The following is a 22,829-nucleotide window of genomic DNA, read 5'->3' as shown; positions in this document are numbered from 1 at the left end:
CTGAAGGAGGTGATCCCTGAAATGAGTCTTCAAGCATGAGTGAGCTTTAGTAAAAAAAAAAAAAAAAAAAAAAAAAAAAAGTGGGAAGGGCATTCGAGTCAAAGAGAACAGCCTAAGCAAAGACGTGGGAGAGCCTGCCGTGTGCATGGGATTACAAGGAACCCAGCGTGAAGCGGGAGGGGCAGAAGATGAGTGTCCAGAAGGACCGGACACATAGGGAGGACTCAATGTATGGCATCGTATTTGCCAGGCTGAGAAGATGGGATTGTATCCTAAGGGCAGTAAAAGCCAATGACAGGATTTTAAAGAGCAGCATGACATGGTCTGATTTATTGTTCAGAAAAACCAATTCAGCTAAAGGGTTTAGGATGGCTGTACGAGGGGTCTACCGGAGCAGGAAGATCAGTTAGAAATCCTTTGGACACAGAACAGATACAGATAAAGAGGGTGGGCCTAGGGTATAATCTGCAGATGATGACCCACTGTCCCCATGTCACATTCCTCTTCCTCAGCTGAACGGATGCCCTAGTTCAGCCCACGGCCTTCTCATCTCTTTCCTGGATTATTTTCCTAACCCCCTGGGGCCATCTGCAAGGTGTCTGTGTCCTCAGCAGTGGCTCCTGACATCTTTTAATATCACTGGCAAATTTAATTAAAGTCACTGTTCCTCTGTTCTTCCAGATCATTAATAAAACAGTGCCACCAGGCCAGACTGAGCACATTCTCCCTCTGCTACGCCCTCCACTTTCTCCAATGGGAACACTGCTCGGGCCTGTCACCAGCCTGTGTAGAGTTGTCCTGCTCTGCTTCTAAATCTGGGCCCCTGCACAGGCATCACAGCCAATTTACATTAAAATTTTAGGTGCAGCCAGGCTGCACTAGATCCAATGTGTCACTCGAGCCCAAGAACACTGCATCATCTGCACCCCTCTGCGTGCAGGGGATGCGAGTCAGCGCAGAGTTCTCTCCGTGGCCATGCTCCCCCCACCCCCACCCAGAAACACAGGAACTAAGTCCCCTGCACTTCCAAGAGTAGGAAATAAGTGACTGCAGCTGCTTGGATAGTTTGTCACCACTGGAACTTTCGTCCAAGGAAGAAAACAGAACCATGCTGCTTCTTGGGCAGCATCTCTTTGAATCTTCACAGTAAAGGAAGCACTATTACCATCATGCCCTTTTTGCATATAAGTAAATTAGAGCTCATAAAGATTAAGTTGCCAAAAATCACAGTCTGTAAGTAGAAAAATAAGTATTTGAATTCTGGAAACCTGACTGCAGAGCACGTGGTGTTAACCACTGTGCTGGGAATATACCCTGGGTTTGGGGACCCCTTCGAACAAGGGCCTGGGGAGGGCAGGGTTAGTCTTTCCGGATGTGAAGGCCTCACCACAAGCTTGGAGGCTCTCCGTACTCCAGGGCAGCCTAGAGCAGTGGTAGAGCCCCAAATTTGAAAGCATGCCTCAACAAGCTGTGAGACTGAAAAGTCAGTGAACCTCTCGGGGCGTTAGCTTCCCATCCAGAAAATTCATGTTGGGTTTGATGATCTTCACAGTTCCATTAAGACAAAGAGGCTTTAATTGCAGGCAGCCTGTCCCTCAAAAGGCAAAGAAGTGGCGGGAAGCATTTGAGTTAAGTTGAGCCCGAGTCATGTGAGAGCCAGGCACAGACTGGAGACTCCCAAAGAAACCTCAGTGGATAAGAGAGTAAGTTAAAGGAGGGTGGTAGGAAAAGGGAGCCCAAGAGAAAGTCAAGGAGAGCGTACTTTCTGGATTTACCAAAAGCACCCTGGATCAATTCCATTTTTTGAACAACTGCTCTTTGAATGCCCATCTTGGGCCAAGCACTGTGCTGGTGATTGGGAGTGTAGCCATGGACGAGCTATCCCATATCCCAGCCTTAGAGAGTTTATCTTCTGATGAGAGACTGAGACAAGGAAGCAATTACAGGAGTGATGGGTTACGATGATGTCACGGGAAGTAACATCTTTTTCTCGTTCTGCTCTAAGCTCTCAGGTTGGTTGCTGCACAGCTCCTTGCACCACGTGGTCAGCAGCTGCAATGCAGCGTGGCTTTGTAACACAGTCTTGCAGTAGAACCTGATACAATACTTGACTGTTCTCGCTTCTCCCATCTCATGCGATTGTCATATTTTGCCTTCCCTGAAACCCCCCAAACACTTAGTGGCATCCAAACCATATGATAACTTCATGGAACCCTGCTGACGCTCTCCCAGGCACTACTACCCAAGAAGAGGAAGCCCCCTGAACAGTCCAGGCACCAGCAGGCCTCAATCTCCTCATGCTCTTCAGGGGTGCAGTACCTTTTCTCTGCCAAGGGTCATTTGGATATTTATAACATCATTCTGAGGCCATACAAAATTATCAACTTAAAAATTAGCCTGCTATATTTGGTCAAACATTTAATTAACTCACCCCTAATGTGATGGCTGGAATGGCTTCTCTCTGGTGAGGCCTCGGCAGGGCCAGACCATATGACTTCACAGACCTTATATGGCCCTCAGACCTTATATGGTCCCCACCCCTGCTCTACATGAACAAAAGACTTAAAAAAATGACAACAATAATCACATCTATTCATTGAGTACTTACTCTATGGCTGGCACTGCATTAGGTACTTTTATAGTTGTTATTTATTATCTAAGGATCCCACAATGAGACAGGTATTGTTATATGTTTTAGAAATAAGGAGACTTGGGCTCAAAGACAAATAATTCACCAAAGGTCCACTATCTGAGCAAGGGACACAGATGGGCTATGAAACTTGGTATGTCAAATACCAGAGTCTTCTTTTCAACCCCAGGTGGTAGAAGGGATGGTCAAAGAGCAGGGTAAGAATCTGGAGCCTTTAGGTTAAGAACCTAGAGTCCCAGAAACTTCTACCTGCTCTGGGAAGCCTTCCCTGGCAATGCCCTCTTCCTCCACTTCCCAAATGAGTCAACTACTCCCCTGTTCACCACCGAAGCACTTGTCACAATGACCTGGGCTTACCTGTTTACATGTTTGTCTACTACACTTATGTAAGCTCCCTGAGGGATTTCAACTTAATATGGGGAAGCTTTATTTACTTATGCATTTATTTGGTAGGTGGGGGATGAAATTCTATGATTCAAAGCCCTGTGGATTCTATGATTCTGAGATTTACTTTTACCAGACTCTGTGGAAGTCACAGGATTTTGCCCTCTGCAAGTCTTTGACAGGTCTAGGGAATCACAATGACTGGGTCACAAGCAATTTCCAGAAATAGGAAAAGGAAGGGGTGTGCCCACTTAATTTAAGTTCCACTTCTCCCACTACTGGATCTACATCTGCTTTTAAATCATCCCCCAAGGTGAAGGCACTACTGGAAGTAGGAACACATGCTAGTAAGGTATGTGCGTTAGAATAACTTTGAAGCTCTAAAAAATACAGACATCTGGATCCTACCCCAGACGTAAGTTTTGACTCCGTGGAAGTGGGCTTAGATTTTTTTAAAGTTCCTTGGTTGATTTCGAGGTACAGCCAAAGTGGAGAATCCTGAGAGAGAAGACAACGAGACATAGCCTGACTATGATATGACATTTACATCTCAGGGATTCCAACCATTAGGGACTTTCTTTCGACCAGGAAAAGGATTCTCAGGGCATCGTGAGCTGACTCACAAATGGGTACCACAGTCTTTCTATGCACTGGACAAACATCCCACCCTCCTGCACTCTCACTTTCATACCTTGCCAAGGATAGTCAGCATCAACTCCCTACCCACATAAGTAGATTTTCCCTTTGTCTCTCCTTAAACCTACTGCCTGCTTGGTTTACACTTTTACTAAGGAAATGTAAAAGATCCAGAGTTCCCTTATCTTCACAGGAAAATGATGCTACTTATCCATTTTCAGCAAGACATGTTTCTAGTTGTTTTTCCTCTCAGCGATGAAAGTTTAGGTGGACTTGGCCACACTTCCTCAGGCCCACTTTGTCCGTTCATTCATTTGTTCATGTATTTATTCACCTGTGCATGCATGCATTTGCACAAAACCCAGCCTATGTGTCACAGTTGACTTTCACTAAATTCTGGTGAAAAAATTTACTCTGATTTGTACCCAAATCATTTTTTATTTTTTTTTGCTCACTCAAAAAAATTAGGATAGTCAAATTTAAAGATGGAAGCAGACTGAGTGGAAGCTACACTGACAGTCTCCCATGCCCAAACTGGAATTACAACTAATATAGAGAAAAACCAACCTGAATAATCAACTAAAATTGAAGATGAGCTGGAGAACACCCTCATAACCAAGAAGGAAAAGTAGAGACTGCATAGAGATAGGTGGGAAGTATGAAGGCATGAGAGGGCTGGCTGGGCTCCCACAGACAGCAGCTGAAGGTCCAGAGGGAGATCTCAGCTGTGGGGGGTTCCCACTGAGGACTCTGGGGCCTAAACCCCAGGCGGGGTTTCCCAGCCAAGAGCACCAGAACTGAGAAAGGTGCCAACATAACATCTGGCTGTGAAAAGCAGCAGGGTTTCTGTCTGCCAGGGAGTGACGGCTGGAAATGTAGGCACCCTCTTAAAGAGCCAACACACAAAGTTTTGTGTGCAGCCACTCACCTTGGGCTCCAGCAGAGGGAGGGCAAAGGGGACTGGAGTTGTGTGAAGAGAATCTAGGGCTGTGAGCTCTGGAGATAGAGCTCAAAGGGCATCCCTCTGGATTCCTGTGCCAAGTCATTCCCCCATACTGCAGAGGACATCTTTCACATTTACCTTCCCAGCAGCTTTTGCCTGAGGGGGAAGCAATTGCCCCACCCTGCTGGAAAACCTCTCACCCTACCTCACGGAGTTTCCACAGCCTGAGGCTCATTAAGAGAATCAGATTAATCAGCCTTCAGGCAGAGGCAGACCTCAGAGTGCTTTAAGTCTTTGCCTGATCTGCTTCTGGACCTGACCCTTGGAAAAGCAGACTTTGGTGTGCATCTTGGTCCTGTCAAACCACCCAGCCCCAACAGAGGGGGCCTCAAGCTATGGGTTCTTGATAGCTCCTAACAGGGTACTCAAGGCCAGTCACAAACAGTGTCTGACACTGACCTGCACCAGAAACCCTCCAAAAAGACTGTATTAGGTAGCAGGCTTACCTAATACATAGAAACAAACCCGAAATGGGGAGACCAAAAAAAAAACACACAAAAAACAAAACAAAACAAGCCCCAAATGAAAGAACAAGAGAAGTCTCCAGAAAAAGAGCTAAATGAAATGGAGATAAGCGATCTATCAGATATAGAGTTTAGAATGCTGATTGTAAGGATATGCAACAGTATGAAAAAAAGATGTGGAAACTATGGAAAATGACCAGTTAGAAAGGAAGAATGACATAGCAGAAATAAAGAATACATCAGAAGGAATAAACAGAAGATCAGAGGAAGTGGAGGAACAGATCAGCAAATTAGAAAAGAAGGTAGGAAAAAATTACTCAATCAGAGATCCAAAAAGAAAAAAACAATTAAAAATCAGGACAGTCTAAGGGAGCTGTGGGACAACATGAAATGTAACAATAATCTCATCATAGGAGTGCCAGAAGAGGTCGAAAGTAAGCAAGGGTTAGAGAACCTGTTTGAAGAAATAACGGCAGAAAACTTCCCTAACCTGGTCAAGGAAAAAGGCACACAAGTTCAGGAGGCACAGAGAGACCCATGCAAGAAGAACCCAAAGAGGCCCATGCCCACACACATCATAATTAAAATGCCAAAAATTCAAGACAAAGAGAATATTAAAGGCAGCAAGAGAAAAGCAATCTGTTACGTACAAAGGAGCTCCCACAAAGGCTATCAGCTGACTTCTCATCAGGAACTCTACAGGCCAGAAGGGAATGGCATAAAGTATTCAAGGTAATGCAAAATAAGGATTTGAAACCAAGACCACTCTATCCAGCAAGGCTATCATTCAAAATAGATGGTGAAATAAAAAGCTTCCCAGACAAAAAAAGGCTAAAGGAGTTTATCACCAGCAAACCAGCATTGCAGGAAATGTTAAAAGAGCTGCTGTAATTAGAAGTAGAAATAGAAGCATTGCAAGAAATGTTAAAGGGGCTGCTGTAATAATAAGGAGAAATAGAGAGAGAAACATAGGCATAAAGAATTAAAATGGCAATAAATAAGGACCTATCAATAATAACCTTAAGGACGTTAAGGGAAAGATCAACAGCAATACAGTCATAGTTGGGAACTTTAACACCCCACTGATTTCACTGGATAGATCTTCCAGACGAAAAGTCAACACAGAAACAATGACTCTAAATGGCACACTAGATCAGATGGATTTAGTTGGCATTTAAAGAACATTTCACCCCAAAGCTGCAGAATATACATTTCTCTCAAGTGCATATGGGTTATTCGCAAAGGTAACAAGTTAGGACACAAAACAAATCTCTACAAGTTCAAGAAGATTGAAATCATATCAAGCATCTCAGGTAACAAGGGCATGAAATTAGAAATCAACTACAGTAAAAACACTCAAAAACATTCAAACACATGGAGGCTAAATAGCATGTTATTAAACAATGAATGGGTTACCAATAAGATCCAGAAATAAAAACCTTCCTGGAAACAAATTAAAATGAACACACAACCACCCAAAATCTATGGGACACAGCGAAAGCAGTCCTAAGAGGGAAGTTCATAGCACTGCAGGCCTACCTCAAAAAGCAAGAAAAATTTTTAGTGAACTACCTAACCCTACAACTTAAAGAATTAGAAAGCTCCCCTGTGAAGCCATCCAGACCCCGGCTTTTGTTTGCTGGGAGTTTTTTTATTGCTGCTTCAATTTCATCAGCTGTTATTGGTCTATTCAGGTTTTTTCCTTATTCTTTCTGATTCAGTTTTACATGATCTCCCTCATATGTGGAATCTAATAAACAAAATAGACTGAGGAACAAAATAGATCCAGAGACAAAGAAGCATGGAACAGACTGATGAATCTCAGTGGGAAGGTGGGGTGGGGGAGTGAGTGGGGGGAGATTAATCAAAGAACTTATATGCATAACCCATGGACACAGACAATAGTGTGGTAAAGGCCTGGGGGAGAGAGGTGGATGTGGGGGGGAGGGGATCAATGGAGAAAAAAAGGGGGGATATCTGTAATACTGTCAACAATAAAGATAATTTTTTTAAAAATTAGGATAAAAGTTCCTAGAGGGTAGACATTTTTTATCTGTTTAGTATTTCTATATCCCCAGTGCCTACATCAGGGCCTGGCACATAGTAGGTGCTCAGTATATATTTATTGAATGAATAGATACATTGAATAAATGTGCAAAAATAGAAGGCATAATATCCAGTAATTTCTCCCACTCTTGTCAATGTTCAAATGGAGCATCCCATATGTCAGGGATGCTCTGAGCAAGGATTTTCAAATTTGAGTAATATGAACAAAATATAATCCCCCTTTAGGAACAGACTTCACTGAAGAAGAGTGACAAAAAAACAAACAATTACAACAAAACAAGTACTAGGTTTGGAAACATGTGCAATGTGCCAAGGAGCACAGAGGAAGAAGGAAGGTCTGAGGCTGCCTGAGATCATCAGGGCCAGTTTCATGAACCAGGCAACTAACTTAAGATCTAGCATCTGGCCCGCCGGGTGTGGCTCAGCGGTTGAGAGTTGACCTAGGGTCCAGGCGATCGGGGTTCAATTCCCGGTCAGGGCACATGCCCGGGTTGCAGGCTCGGCATGCAGGAGGCGGCCGATCAATGACTCTCTCATCATTGATGTTTCTCTCTCTCTCTCTCTCTCTGTATCCCTTTCTCTCTCTGAAATCAATAAAGATATATTTAAAAAAAAAAAAAAAAAAAAAGATCTAGGATCTGGAGAATGAACAGGTGTGAACTGGGGAGAAGCCAGTGCATCTCAAACAAAGGTAACAGAAAGCCAATGCTAAAGAGAATGACAGCCTGAACAGGCAGGGTTTGTTTTAAAAAGGGTGAGTAGTGTGGCTGAAGGGCAGGGCACTTGAGAGAAGCTGCAAAGATGAGTGAAGACTAGCTCGTAAAAAGGCCTCGTACACCCAGCCAAGGAATTGGGGCATTATCTTGGAGGCAATCAGGAACCACTGAACATTTTTTTAATTACAGGAGGGACAATATCAATGTTTTTCCTTTGAATAGCACACCTAGGGTGATGACAGTGTGGAAACTGGATAGATGAACGAAAGCAGGGCAAGACTTGGAGGCAGGAAGGCTAATTCAGAGTCTCTTATGGCACTTGACAGAGATGTGATCAGAACCTAAGCAGAGGCAGGGAGAGCAGGCCTGATGAGGAAGGCGTGGATTTAAGAGCTCTTTCAAAAGTAGAATCAATACATGTTGGAGAACAACTGAAAACAGAAGATGGTGGTGAAAGAGGAATGAAGAGGCATAGCAAGGGCCAAACCACATCAGGCTCCTTCTTCATCCCGCTGGCCCTGCAGAGTTTCTCTTGATTCAGGGATCTCCAGACCCAAAGAAATGGAAGCTGAAGGAACCAACACAAAACCATTGCACTTAGATACACATTTAGTTTCAGGGATGTCCTGTAACAACAGTGAGACAAATGAGGCCAGTGAAAGTTCTGGGCTCTCCAGGAAGAGAGCAGGAAGGCCCTGGACTTTAGGCAAGGGACCAAAGTCCTCCACAGTCCAGTCTCTATAACTATTTGTTGATTCAATAGTCCAGATGGTGATAAGCTCTTGGAGATGCAGTGATGAAGCAGGTCTGGCTCAGCAGTGGAGAAGTGCAGAGAAAAGTACACAAGATTAGTATATGAATGTGAGCACAGGGTTTTGGGGATTATGAACACTGACTGAGAGCATCACGCAGGTGGACTTCTCATGTCTGTTTCAAAGGAGAAGGCAATTTCACATAGAAGAGAATGAACTCATAGAATGCACTGCCCCTGTGAAATGCTGCTACCTAAAGAAATAAAAAGTATTTGTTTCATTCTCACCCGAGGATATATTTTTATTGATTTTAGAGAGAGGCAAAGGGAGACAGAGAGAAACATCAATCAGCTGCCTCCTTTAGGCGCCCCGATCGATGATCGAACCGGCAACCTAATTATGTGTCCTGACCAGGAATCAAACCCACAACCTTTTGGTGTACAGGACAATGCTCCAACCAACTGAGCCACTTGGCCAAAGCTAAAAAGTATTTTTAAAAGCTCCAAAATATTGAGATGAATTCTAGTCCTAGAGTGACTACAAGAAAGCCTGATTCTGCCCACAGACTTGTTCGTCAAGCACTTGTTATGTGCCCATCACAGATGTGGGTTCTTTGAGGATCATTCTTGCCTAGAAGTGTTCTCAGATTTACTGAGTGCCAAACGTGTGTCACACTACTCTAGCTACTGGAGATTCACTCTTATATCTCACATCTGGACTACTGCAATAGCTGCCAATCTTGCCCCATCTCTTACATTCTACTTTCCACAAAACAGCCAAAAATGTCTTTTTCAAATGTAAATCAGCCCAGCGGACATGGCTCAGTGGTTGAGCGTCAACCCATGAACCAGGAGGCCACGGTTCCATTCCGGTCAGGGCACATGCCCGAGTTGCAGGCTCCATCCCCAGTGGGGGACATGCAGGAGGCAGCCGATCAGTGATTCTCTCTCATCATTGATGTTTCTATTTCTCTCTCCCTCTCCCTTCCTCTCTCTGAAATCAATAAAAACATATTTTCAAAAAACAAATGTAAATCAGATAGGTTATGCCATCCTTTGCAAACTTCTCTTCCTGTAGAAACTCCCACCCCCTTACTGACTCCTAACTCACTGCCCTTAACTCCCACCACTTCATTTTGCTGGGTCCACACCCCACTCCAACAGAGGTGGAGTTCTCTATGTTTCTAGAACATGCCAAGCATGCATCTGCCCTGGGACCTTTGCAATTACTATTCCTTCTGCTTGGAACACCCTTACCCAGAAGATCTCCATAGATCACCTTTTAAATGTAATTCAGGTCTCAGATGCCCCATTCTCAGAGGCTTCCCCCACTCATCTTATCTAAAAGTTATCCTATCCCTGCTCCCCAATACTGTCACATCACTTTTCATCTTTATAGCACATATCACTTGCTGAAATCATCATTGTTTTTGTCTACTTGTTCACTGGTTTATCATAGACTATAAACTCCATGATAGCAGGAGACTTGTCCATTTTGTTCACCACAGTATGACTGGAGCCTGGCAGAGTGTCAATATTTGGTGAATGGATCAATGGTAAGTCTGCAGGATTACGTGTGGACAGATGCACCTGTGAGGGGAGACTTCAAACTTGCTGGGAAGCCTTAGGGTAGAGAGGTCAATGGTTAAAGCCAGACCTCAGATAGTGGGTAGTTTTGTTCATTCATAAAACCAACAGGACCACACAGTGTTTGGATGGCAATTGTGAGGCTGTTTTCAAACACAATTCCTTCTCAATTCCCTCTCTCCACCTTACTTTTTCTCTTCAGTGTGTGGCATAATGATAACAAGCCTTTATAGTGCATCATTCATTCAATAAATATTAAGCAATACTATGTGCCAACAGTTTACAAAGGCCTTCTCACTCACATGATCTCATTTAATCCTCTTGTAAGTATATTTGTACAGATGAAGAAATCGTAGCTCAGTGAATTGCCAAAAGTCTCCATGCCAATAAATAATGGAGCCAGAACCAAACTTTGGTCTCCTGGCTACCAGAGGTCTCCGCCCACAAGGCCTGAAGGGAGTGTCATGTACCAGGAGAAAACATCCTCTGCCACTGAAAGGAAATCAGGGAGGGTCAGGGGAGTGAGGAACCCAGGGCAACCTGAGGGGTCACTGTTCCTGCCCCTGCCTGTTCCCCAGCGGGAAGCACCTGGGTCCTACCTTTTGGGGTGGCTCACAGAAAGAGGGCCGATATCCTTCTGCCCTGTTACCCACCCATCAAGGGGAAGCTGGTGATTAGCTTTATGTACCTTTTGCTCAGATCATTTTCCAGGAGCCTGCTTTATTTTAATACCATTTAATTTCTCTTAATTTTTAAATGTTGAAATATGGAATTAACTCATATCATTGCCTAAATGAAGAATAAATGGATTCTGGTAAGCAGTCAAAGTGATCTTTCTGAGACATGGCTAGAGGGTGTTCTGATACAATCAACTATGAGGGTCCTCTCGGTCCCCCTTTCACAAGAGGGTCTGAGAGCAGATGCCTGAGACTCTTATGGCAGGTCTAGCTGCTGTCTTTGCTGCCATGCTCGTTCCACACTCTTCTAATGGCTCCCCTTGAAGCTGACTCCCCGATTAATTCCTTCTGAGAGGCTGGGAGGCACTGGCTCACATGGCTCTTCTCACAGGGAAGTGCAGTATACGGTAAGCGATGGGCAGAGCCCCTGGAAAGCTACTGAGCAGAGTGGTTCCATGCAGACTCTCAACAGATTCTACACGGCTCTAAATGCATCCTTCCTGGATGGAAAAGAATGGCAGAAGCTCAGGGGTTGAGATAGGGCTGACTGGAGCCTTTAGGGACTTAGAGCACTATTAGGTATTCCATGAATGCCCTGGAGTGTTGCAGTGGGAAGTGACTCCACACAGAAGTGCCAGCCTAGGGCCATCAGGGCACTCAACCAGCTCAGAGTGCCTCGTTGGCCAGACATCCAGACAGTCAAGTTAGCTGGCCATGTTGACCACTGGAGACCCAATGTGATAACAGATACACTGGGGGCTTCAAATTACAGGTAGAAGGTTCTGAAACAAAAGTACTGTTAGCACTAAAAGTACTCTTAGCAGGAGGCAATCTACAGGGTGTGGAACAAGATTCACAATACAGAGCTGTCAGACCAGGGAGGTAGCTTAAAAGTCAACACATCCAACATAACCTCTTGTGATGGGTAAGAAATGCAAGGCTCAGAGAACCGAAGTATGTCTTGCCTGTAGTTGTGAGAAGTGATAACCGAAACATAACCTTCTTTCCTCCATTTCAGTGCTGCTTCTGTGACACCTTGTTGCCTATTCCTGGTTTGATTTTTTTTAAATATGTTTTTATTAATTGTAGAGAAAGAGGAAGGGAGAGGGAGGGAGAGAGTGAAACATGGATGAGGGAGAGAAACATCAATTGGCTGCCTCCTGCATGCCCCCTACTAGGGATCGAGCCTGCAACTCCAGCATGTGCCCCGACTGGGAATTGAACCAGCCATCTCTCGGTGCATGGGACCATGCTCAACTAACTAAGCCACAGTGGCCAGGGCCTGGTTTGATTTTTTACTCCACTACTGGCTTCTTTTATGATAAATGGCATAGACCCTTCCCACCACCACCCTTTCTTGACCTTGTTTAACCTGTCTCAAAAGTGAGGCAGGTTACTCATTAATTCACTCCTTTGTTTTTCATTGAACACCCACTGTGTTTCAGGCATCATGCAACTGCGAGTAGGAGAAAGAAAAGGCACTTGGTCAAGGAGGGGCAATGAGTCACAGGCAAAAAAACAAAACAAACCACTCCCCTTCCCTGCATTTCAATAAGTATAAGAGCCACATGAAAAACAGATACTATGTTATCAAAATTCAAAGGAAGGAACTGCTTATGCATGAAGCCTTCCCATCAGGAAGAGGCATTTGAATTGAACATTAACGAACAGGCAGGATTGTCAGTGAAAGGTAAACGGTGAACAAGGCACAGATGGGAAAAGAACAACTTTACCTAGGTCCCCACATGGAAACTGTAAAACATGAGACCAGACATAGAGTGGTGAGCAGGCCACGGGAGGGCCTTGAATATGAGGAGTTGGGACTGCTGCAAGTAATGGGAGGCCCTTCAAGGTTTTTTCTGTAGGAAAGTGACAAGCCTAGAAGGGTGTTTTAGGAGAGGAATCCTGCAACAGGAATTAGAATGAATTGGGAGGGGCCATTGAAGTTGAGAAGATGTCAGAAAGCTATTTTTATGGTATAATAGCAACTACTGAATACAGGTGTGGTAAGCATTGAATGGAAAAATCAATGTGAAACACTTTGCAACAGAGTAGCTGCCAGGTGGTACACACACAAATGCCGGCTGCTTTAATAATAATAATTGCTATTATCTTCATTATTATGTGAGAGGCTATCAAATCTGTACTTAGGCTGTAGTGGTATGGATAGAATGGAGGGGAATCGACTTAACAGACATTAGCAATACTCAGGGGACAAGGGAGAGCAATCAAAGATAAACTTGAGGATTTTGAGCCACAGTGACTGGAGGTTGGCTGGTGCCATCAATAGAAAGTGGGAAGTCAGGAGGAGCCACGCCTTAAAAAAAGGATGATGTCTGTTTAGCAAAAATTCCACTTGAGCCCTGGACGGTTTGCTCAGTGGTTAAGAGCGTCGGTCCACAAACTGAAGGGTCTTGGGTTCTATTTCAGCCAAGGGCAAGTACCTTGGTTGCAGGTTCAATCCCTGGCCGTGGTCGAGGTTCATGCAGGAGGCAACCAATCGATGTGTCTCTCTCACATCGATGTTTCTCTCTCTTCCCCTCTCTCCCTTCCACTCTCTGAAAAGCAATGGAAAAAAATATCCTCAGGTGAGGATTAAAAAGAATTCAACATGAGGAGCTGACAATGCCTATTGGAGACATTGGGCAAGTGGCTGGAAACAAGACACGCTGGGCTTGCAGAGCTGGGGCCACAGGCCCGGAACTGTCCGCGCTGGAGTAACAGCACACACCATGGCGGGAGACGCCCAGAGCTAACGGAAAAGGGGAGATCGGGGGGAAGGAGAGAGTATTGTAGAGGAAGTGGAGCAGGGCCACCCAGAGAGCTAGTGGGACTGGAGTGTTCAGCATGATAGAAGCCAAGAGGGAAAAGTTTTGAGAGCTAATGGTCAATCTTATCTGACGGGGTGGAGAGAGCGGGGGAGATGAGATAAATAGAAGATAGATGGGTGGACAGATAGATAGAAATAAGTTATTATATTTTGGGAAATAAGAAGTCCTTGGCGGATTAGAGTTGGGCAGAGGTGGAAAAAAGTGGGAAAGCAAGGGGCTAAATGAATGATTGATGAGAAAATACAGACAAGATGATTACTCTAAAACAGCAAGAGTGTGTTGAAAGCAAGATGGGAAGAGAGCATGATGGGGGATGGAACTGGACAAGTGATGTTCATTTTAGGATGGGGTTTGTTGAGCATGCTTACAACTAGAGGGAGGGATTCAATGTTGAAGGAGAAAGAGCCTGGGGCAAGTTGATGACAGCAGCTCAGGGCTAGATCCCCGGCCCTATGCAGGGGGAGAAGGAAGAGTAGTGACAGGGAAGGATGAGAAACAAAGTGGGGAGAGATCAGGGTGCAAAGGAAGAACATCAGCCAAACTCACACTGCTTGGCTTCATTCTCTAAGACGAACATAGCAGTGCGTGACTTTGAGGCCCTCTCCTCTCAAGTGGCTTGGAAACTACCACGTGAAAGCCAGGGCAGGATTACTGTTTCCAGTCCCACTTCGGGATCCAGTCCCCGCATGACCAGGAAAGCCCTATTTGTCAATTCCGAGTATCAATGCAGTCCATGCTACTTGGCCCATTCTAAATTATGTCCAGGATGAAACAGAGCTGTTTCCCTAGTAGACCGGACTCTGTATACCATATCTGAATACCCTTGATACTGGAATTAGCTTGTATTCACTCTTCACATTCCCAAAACATACACACACACATTTGATTCTTCCTATCCAGATGTCTGTCTTGCTCTGTCATTTCTATGGATCTAACTATGGATCTAAATACTTCTTACCGTTCCAGACTCCTTCCTGGGGCCTTCCTCAGCCCCCAGAGATCTCGTATCTTTGGGGGTTCTCCTTGCTCTGCAGCTCAGTCGGCCAGGAAGTGTTTTACACCTGCTGGAGCCACTTTTTCTTTCCCCAGAGGTGCCCTGCCCAGCGTTGGGTTTAGAGTGCCCATTCAAAAAACAGACAACCAAACATAAACCAATCCCATTAAAAATAGTGGAACTTCTTCCTAGAAGGACAGCTCTGGTTTGTATGCTAAAACAGAAGGAATCCCCTACCCTCCTTCACAGGCCACTAGGATGATAGCCTACAGTTTCTACCACAGCCTCCTAACTCCATGCCTCCCTCTCTCTCCCTACATCCCAGTCTCTATCTAAATGCAAATTCTATCTAAAATGCAAATCTGGCCTGCACTTCGATACTAAAAACCTTCCTAAGCCCCCACAGGAAACTCAGTGGAAGTCCTTAGCATGGAGTTTAAGTCCTTAAGGTTTGGCCCCTAGAGCTTCTCCAAACTCATCTCCCTGAATTTTAGCTTCTGTCCTCAATCATTTGGAAGAACTCTTGTCCACTTCCATACTGATCCCTTCGCTCATAACACTTTCTCCCCGAATCCACCCCCTCCATGCTTTCACCAAAGCCAATTCCTACCCCATCCTTTCTTTCTGGGATCAGCTGTCCCTAGAAGTCCTCCTGAAGACAATACAGAGAGGCGATCTTCCTACATGCTTCCATTGTCCCCAGGATTTACCCTCCACTGAAAGGAATCATTTTATAAGGATGGTAATTACCTGTTCACTAGTTGGTTATCCCTGCTGGAATGAATGTGTATTTATGAGGGAAGGAACCATTCTATTTTGTTTGCCTCTGTACCCAGCAAATGCTTGGCAGAGTAGGTTGTTGCTGAACATGTATTGAATAAATAACTGATTGTACAAATAAATGAATGCTTTTTCTTATGGAGTCCAATGTATTTCTGAACTTCACCCAATATTTGAACCTCGAGGCAAAGCAACCAGGCTTGAGTGAAAATGAAGCTATCCTCTCTTCTTATCTGACCTTGGTAGCTTGAAGAGAAGCCAAGATGTGTGACACATTCCCTCCAAATCCAGATTGTGGGCAATTCAGACAGGGGAACAATGCCCACAATGACTATCCATGGACAATACCAGCAACTGTGCCCAGAGACTGTATAAGGGACCGCCTTGCACAAGGACAGGGAAGGGCCAGGGCAAGAGGACACTGCCTCAGCTTTAGGGTCCCAGCCCAGGGAAGAGCCTGGGAGAAGGGAATGTTTTTACAGGGTCAGGTTGATAACCCTCTTCTCCCTTCTCTATCCAGAAAGCTGCAGAGGGCAGTGCAAGAGATGCCAGAGTGGAGTTCAGAGGCGCATGAGCAGAGAAGAGATGTAACTCGTCCCTCCAAGTCCATTTATTTAATACAACATTTACTGAGCGACTATTCCATGACAGGCACAGTGCTGGGCCCTGGGGATACAATGTGAATTAATTCACCAGCTATCTTTCCTCCCTTCATGCAGCTTACTGTTTAGAGGTGTAACTGGCATTATTCAATCACATTAATAAATTTAATGTACATTTTTAAATTACTTCAAAATAATAGGTCCGAGTTATGGGTATATAAAATAAGGAGACATGGCCCAGCCGGTGTGGCTCAGTGGTTGAGCATCAACCTATGACCCAGGAGATCCCAGTTCGATTCATGATAGGGGCACATGCCCGGGGTTGCCGGCTCGATCCCCAGTAGGGGGCGTGCAGGAGGCAGCTGATCAATGACTCTCTCATCATTGATGTTTCTCTCTCTCCCTCTCCCATCCTCTCTCTGAAATCAATAAAGATATATTTAAAAATAAATTATTAAATTAAATTAAATAAGGGGATCTGGCCTAGTCAGAGAAGGTGTGGAAGACTTCCTTGAAGAAGTAACCAACAGAGTAAGAGCTGAAGGATGAACAGGAGTACATTAGACACAGATGGGGTTGGAGTATGGGAGTGCTGGAAGGACAATGAAGTGCTCCAGGTAGAGGAAACTGCATAAATGGCCTTCCATCTTCATTCAGTTCAAGAACCACTTCAACAAAGTTCAGTTCTGTAGGTTCCATCTGCTTCTTCTCAAGCCCATATCTATATTCTATTTAAAGAAAAATGAGACTGTTGAGTGGACTTCTGTGTGGGGATAGCCCATACAATGAGGAAACGTAGATTGCAGTGAGGAGCTGGGTGATCTGCCCCACACCCATTCACCCGAGCTCTGATCTTCAACCATCCTCATTTGGAGAACTGCAAGACATGAAGAAGCAAGTTCCTCTCCAACTTGGATCCAGTGCAGCAGGCAGATGGAAGGGCCAGCGAGAGGCCAAGTGCCCATACCTAGTGAACTGATCCCCTATTTAAGGAAGAACATGGTGCAGCAGCTATATTTGAAAATTGAGGTAAACAAAAGCTCAGCTCAAGTAGATGGGGCACAACAGCTGTGGAAGATTAATCACATGCGGCTGCAAGTCACCAGGTTGCCAGAGCCCGAGGCTTCCCTTTTGGTGCCCCAGCAGTAGGCCAGATGTGTTCCTGTAACCCACCCACAACTCCCTCCTCTTGGGGCGTTTCTTGACCACCCAGGAGCTCCATGCCTTGCTCCCAGCTGTGGTTTGCGCGTTCCTGAAAAACTGTCACCAATTTCAATCCTGCTGCCCAGGAGACAGAATCACCAAACATTGTTTTTTTGTGTGTGTGTTTTTTAATCGCCAGAAGAGAGAGAAATAAAGGGGGAGTAAGTTAGACGGGCAGCAAACGGGTAAATTTATGGCACTGCATTAAAGGCGTTTGTTGTATTTAACCACACTCCAGCCCTCCATGGTTAAAAATAAAACACAGTGACTAAAGACAAAAAGCTTCTTTTTCCCGCTGAACTAAATAGCTTTCTTTATCTTCTTCAGTGGCTTGGGTACTCAAGGCAGGTCAGGCAGGGTCTGCAGGAGCGGCTCTAGCTTCTGAATGAGGGCCTGTGGCAGAGTGAGTGTGTGTGTGTGTGCGCGCGCGGGGGGGGGGGTTGATGTTTCGCGGGGGGGGGGGGCGGTGTTACATACTTCGCTTCTTTCCACCTGGCCAGGACCCCCCAGACCACCGCTGTCTGGAGCACAGAACAGGAAAAACCCTCCTCCCCGCCCTTTGGCCGCGGCGGGCGGGTGCGCTGGGTTGCAGTTCCAGACCCGCGGCCGTGCAGTCCGGACGTTGGGGTGCGCGCGTGCCTGTGTGCACGCGGGCGCGCGCCGAATGGATTAACGCGCTCCTCTCCTAGTCCCCACACCCACCCGGTGGGCACTCAGAGCCCCAGAAGCACAACACGCCCTGGCACAGCCAGCACACACGCATCCAGCACGCAACACAGCAGTCTGCCTCCCCAATGCGCACCCGCCACTAACCCGACTGCACACACATGCCCAGGCATCTCTTCCTGCGCCCCACCTGAACCCCTGTTAGACACTCACTCTGCCAGAACGCCCCCCCCCAACACCGCATATACAACGTACACTTTCCGGGGCACCCTCCCCCCACCTCTTCAGGCACTAAGCCCTCAGGAAGGCAGTTCGTATGAATGATCTTGAGAAATAACTTAATACCATTATTCACAAGCTGAAATCCTCTTGGGGACACCCCCAAGCCCCTCAACCTCTGCCTCCCCTGCCTCGGCCGCAGGCTGAGGGGGAAGGGCAAGAGGCTCACCCCATTACTCACCGTTTCCTCTGGGTCTCCCGAGCGGAGTGGGCAAATGAAGGGGTGAGGAAGGTGTGCGATGCCCCCGCCGCCCGGCTCCTCACCGGCCGCCGCGGCTCATCGCCCCCGCGGGCTGCCCGCCGACCGCAGCCGCGTCCGGGGCATGTCAGTCGGCCGCCGTCGCCCGCTGGCCAGGGCTCGCGGGCTCGCAGCTTTCAGGGAGCTGCGGGACAGCGCGTCGGGAGCGCGAGGGCTGGGGCCGGGGCGGGGCACCTGGGGAGGGGTCCCTAGGCGCGGATTTTAGGAGCAGGGAAAACCCGCCCGAGGACCCCCGGAAATCCTCGACCGGGGGCTCGGGACTAAGCCCCCGGAGTCCCGGCCGCCCGCAGCGGGGGGGATCCCTGCCGGGAGGGGCAGGAAGGCGAGCAACCAGGAGCGCACTGGTGGCTCCGAGGGACCCCGGCTTGCAGTCGCGTCGCCGGGGCTTTCCCGGGGCTGGGGGAGCGCGGCCCCCCGCCTCGCACGCCGTCACCGCGGGCGACGTCTCGGCCTCGCCGGGCGCGGAGGCGACGCGCGGAGGGGCTGGTTTCTGGGCGAGCCGAGAGCTTTGCCCACTAAGCTGCAGCAAGCAGCCAAATCAAAAAGCCAATCTCCAAGCCTCCACACCGAACGTCACCCTATCAGCGGGGAGAGGGCGAGCCGCACGGAACGGCGAGCCGCGAGTCGTTCTCCTCGCCCGCCGATGGGGGGAATTTTCAGACAGCTTCGCGACCAGCGGGGTGGAAGTCAAGCCTGCGCCTCGTTGAGTCCGGAGAGCCCCGGGGGCCGAGTGCAGACGGAACCCTAGCCCGCGGCCACCCACCCAAGCACGGGAGCATGGCACCCGGCTCCTCCGGGCCAGCGGCACTTCCAGGGCGGCGGCGCGTCCTGACCTGGATTCCGCGGAGTCCGGAGCTCCCGGCAGCAGGCGGGCAGGCGGGCGCGGCACCGGCTTTCCGCGTCCTTAGGCGACGCCGTCTGCTATTCCGAAATTGAGTCTCCACCAAACACATCTGTGCTTTTAAATATAGCAGGGGACGATTACCCAGGCGGGGTCCACTCAGGCCCAGGGGAGGAGTTGAGGGAGATGGAGGTTGGCAGTGGAGGGAAAAGAAAACTCCGTTTTCCCCTTTTTCTTCTGTTCTTGGTGCAGAACTCAGTCTGTCATTTTCTCAACCCAAATCAAACAACAGCTTGTGAGAGACGCTTGGGTGAGCGCTGGCATGTTTTGGTTTGGGGTTTTTAAGGCTAAAAATAAGAGGGGGCTGTCTCCCAAATTGCTGCTTACTCTGGGCCTGGAGCCTGGGAGAGAGATGGTCCTTTGATGCAGCAGCAGAACTAGGGTTTGGGGCTTGGCTCAGGCGAAGTGTACACATGTAGCCTTAAATCAGATGCCTGTAATTTCTGCTATATTTGTCAGGCTTGGTCCTGGAGGCATGAAGGGTGGGCAGGCCTCTCCTGAGAATGGGGTTTCACATCCCTAGTTTATCCATGGCATTAGACAGATCTAAAATGATCATGGTCGCTGGCCTTTCATAGAGACCCCAATGCAGATTCTGGGACAGAATGAGTGGGAAGTTGTTTCTCTCAGGCCTCTGCTGCCTAAACCAAGTATGAGGGGCCAACAAATAATACTTAGCAATTATCAGCACCTCCTAGGGCCAGGTGCCTTGCTACTGAATTTGTTCAACCATTGCTAAAGGCAGAATGACTTGTGTGGGTTCTCTGAGTTCTAGGTAGACTGAAATAACAAAACCCAACGCTGTGTCCTCACCAGTAAAATGCAAACAGTAATGATATCCACCTCAAGGAGTTGTGAGGATTCAGTGAGATCAGTCTGGTACAATCATTCCCAAATATGTTCTCTTTCTCCTCCCAGCCCTGCTTCTCTCCCACAGTTAAGTTCTACAACCGACTTTCTCTGTTGAACACTACGTAGTCTCTCGTTTATCTTCCCTTCTCTACTACATGCATTCAGGGTTGGAAAACAGTAAATTTGATGACAGTTGGCCTTCAATGTCTGCCATTGTTTATTCCTTTATTTCTGGTTGTGCTAGAACTCAAGAGGATTTTCACAGGAAAGCCAGCAAGCAAACTATTTATCATCAGCTTTAGGAGCAAGAGCCACAGCTTCATTTAAGCTGGGAGGAAACGGAGGCCCAAAGAAGGGAGGGATTCCATCCAATCACAGAACTCAACAGGGGATAGACACTGTTACCGGCTGAACTATGCTGTCCCCCTTCCCCCTTAGCAAGTGCCTATGCTGAAGTGGTAACTTCCAGTACCTCAGAATGTGACTGCAAAGAGGTAATTAAGTTAAAGTGGGTCGTTATGGTGAGCCCTAATTGAATGACTTGTGTCCTTATAAAAAGAGTAGATTAGGGCACACAGACAGAGGGAAGACCACATGGAAATACAGCAAGAAGTCAGCCATCTACAAGCTGAGAAGAGAGGCTTCAGAAGGAACCAAGCCTGCTACTTCCTTGATCTTGGACTTCTAGTCTCCAGAGTGTGAGAAAATAAATTTCCGCTGTTTAAACCACCCAGTTTGTTATGGCAGCCCTCCCTAACCAATACAGAATCCAAGTATTCTGGCTGATTCTATGAGTCCTTATTGGATTCCAACTTCAAGGAGTTACCTAGGGTTATTTTGGAACCTTGAAACATGCTGGATTTTATAATTTAACAAAAAGGAAGGCAAGGAAACCAGCTTTTATTGAATGCCTGCTATGACACTGTACTGTGTGTTTTTACACGTGTTATTTCACTCAACAAATGCTTATTTGTGGAACACCTATGTGCCAGATACTATTCTAAGTGCTGGGGATACAGCTGTGAACGATGAAGATAAAAATCCCTGCCCTCATGGAACCTATATTCTAAAGGAAAAAGCAGATGATAAAAACAAAGTAACAAAATGCATAGGGCATGTTAAATGGTAAGTGCTATGTAGAAAATATAAAGCAGGGGGAAAGGATAAGGGGGATAGGGACTGCTGGGGGGGGGGGGGAAATTGTTAGACTTTTTAATTAAAGAGGGTCAGGGAAGTTTGTCCTGGAAGCTTCAGTGAGAAAATGACAGTTGAGTAAGAACCCAAAGGAGATGGGAGAGGGAGCCATGCTGATGCCTGAGGGAAGAAGGTTCCAGATTTACATATGTGCTCACATTTCAGGATGAACTCACTAACTCAAAAGGTTCGTGAATCTGCAGCTTTAATTAATAATGACTTTTTCAGTTGTTTGTACAATTTACACCTTCCCCTCCCCAGTATTGTGCCACATTCTTGGCAACACTTAGTATTCTCAGTCTCTTTAATCTTAGCCATTCTGGCAGGTGTGTATTTAACTTTAATTTGTGGTTTTCATTTGTACTTTCTCTTTTTTTAATTTAGTTTAATTTTTTCCATCACCATTTATCCCCTCTGAGTATTTTCTTATTGACTATTGAAATGGGAACTTTTTTATATGTGTATTTTCTTTTTGGATAGCCTCTTTTTTAAGTGTCTGTTCAAGTGTGTTGCTTATTTTTCTATGGGGTTGTCTTTTTCTTATTGACCTGTGGGGGTTCTTTACATATTCTGGATATGAGCCCTCTGTTGTTACATGCATTGCAAATATCTTCTCCCAGTCCAAGCCTTGCCTTTTCATTTTTGTGTGTTTTGATGAATAAAAAGTTCTTAACTTTAATGTAGTGCATTTATCATTTTTTTTCTTCATCCTAAGTGCTTTATGATTCCTGTTCCTTTGTCTGTCCATGGTCATCAGGATATATTTCTGAGTTATCTTCTAGAATTTATTTTTTTAATCTTTCAAATTTAGATCTACAATTCTCCTAGAATTTTGTTTTTGTATTTAATGTGAAATTGGGGTGAAATTTCGGTTTTTCCCCATATGGATTTACAAATGGCCCAGTACAATTTGTTAAAAAGAGATAACTTCACATGCAATGTCACCTTTGATATAACCCAAGTGTTCGTGTATGAATGGGTCAGTTTATGGGCTCTCTACTCTGTTTTATTGATTTTTCTATTCTTTTATTCACATCAGACTGTCTTAATTACTGTAGCTTATGAGATAACTTGATATCTGGTAGTGTGGGTGCTTTGGCTCTGTTCTCCTTCATGGGTATCTTGGTTATTCTTGGTCCTTTGTAATTACATATAAATTTTAGAATCAGCTCGTCAACTTTCACAAAAATGCCTGCTGGGATTTTAATTAAGATTGCACTAAGTCTCTAGATCAATTTGAAGAGAATTGACATCTTTACACTATGTCTTTTGACCCATGAACATGGATTATTTATTTAGATTGTCTTTAATTTCTCCCAGTACTGATTTAGAT

General features: G+C 46.1%; 1 protein-coding gene across 4 annotated transcripts in view; it reads right to left on the bottom strand.

Annotated features, from left to right (window-relative positions):
• Positions 1–22,829, bottom strand: part of SLC8A3 (solute carrier family 8 member A3) — a 162,374-nt gene that overhangs the window by 106,262 nt on the left and 33,283 nt on the right. The window contains exon 1 of one of the 4 annotated variants that reach the window (XM_016211909.2): positions 18,472–18,492. The exons of the other annotated variants lie outside the window; for them this stretch is intronic. The gene's annotated coding sequence lies outside the window, so the exon portion shown is untranslated. Of the gene's footprint in view, positions 1–18,471; positions 18,493–22,829 lie in introns of those variants that run through there. 4 annotated transcript variants of the gene reach the window in all.

Source organism: Miniopterus natalensis, chromosome 1 (assembly GCF_054644295.1).
Source record: "Miniopterus natalensis isolate mMinNat1 chromosome 1, mMinNat1.hap1, whole genome shotgun sequence".
Lineage (NCBI taxonomy): Eukaryota > Metazoa > Chordata > Mammalia > Chiroptera > Miniopteridae > Miniopterus > Miniopterus natalensis.
The sequence above is the reverse complement of the archived record's forward strand: the minus strand, read 5'-3'. Positions and strand labels throughout refer to the sequence as shown.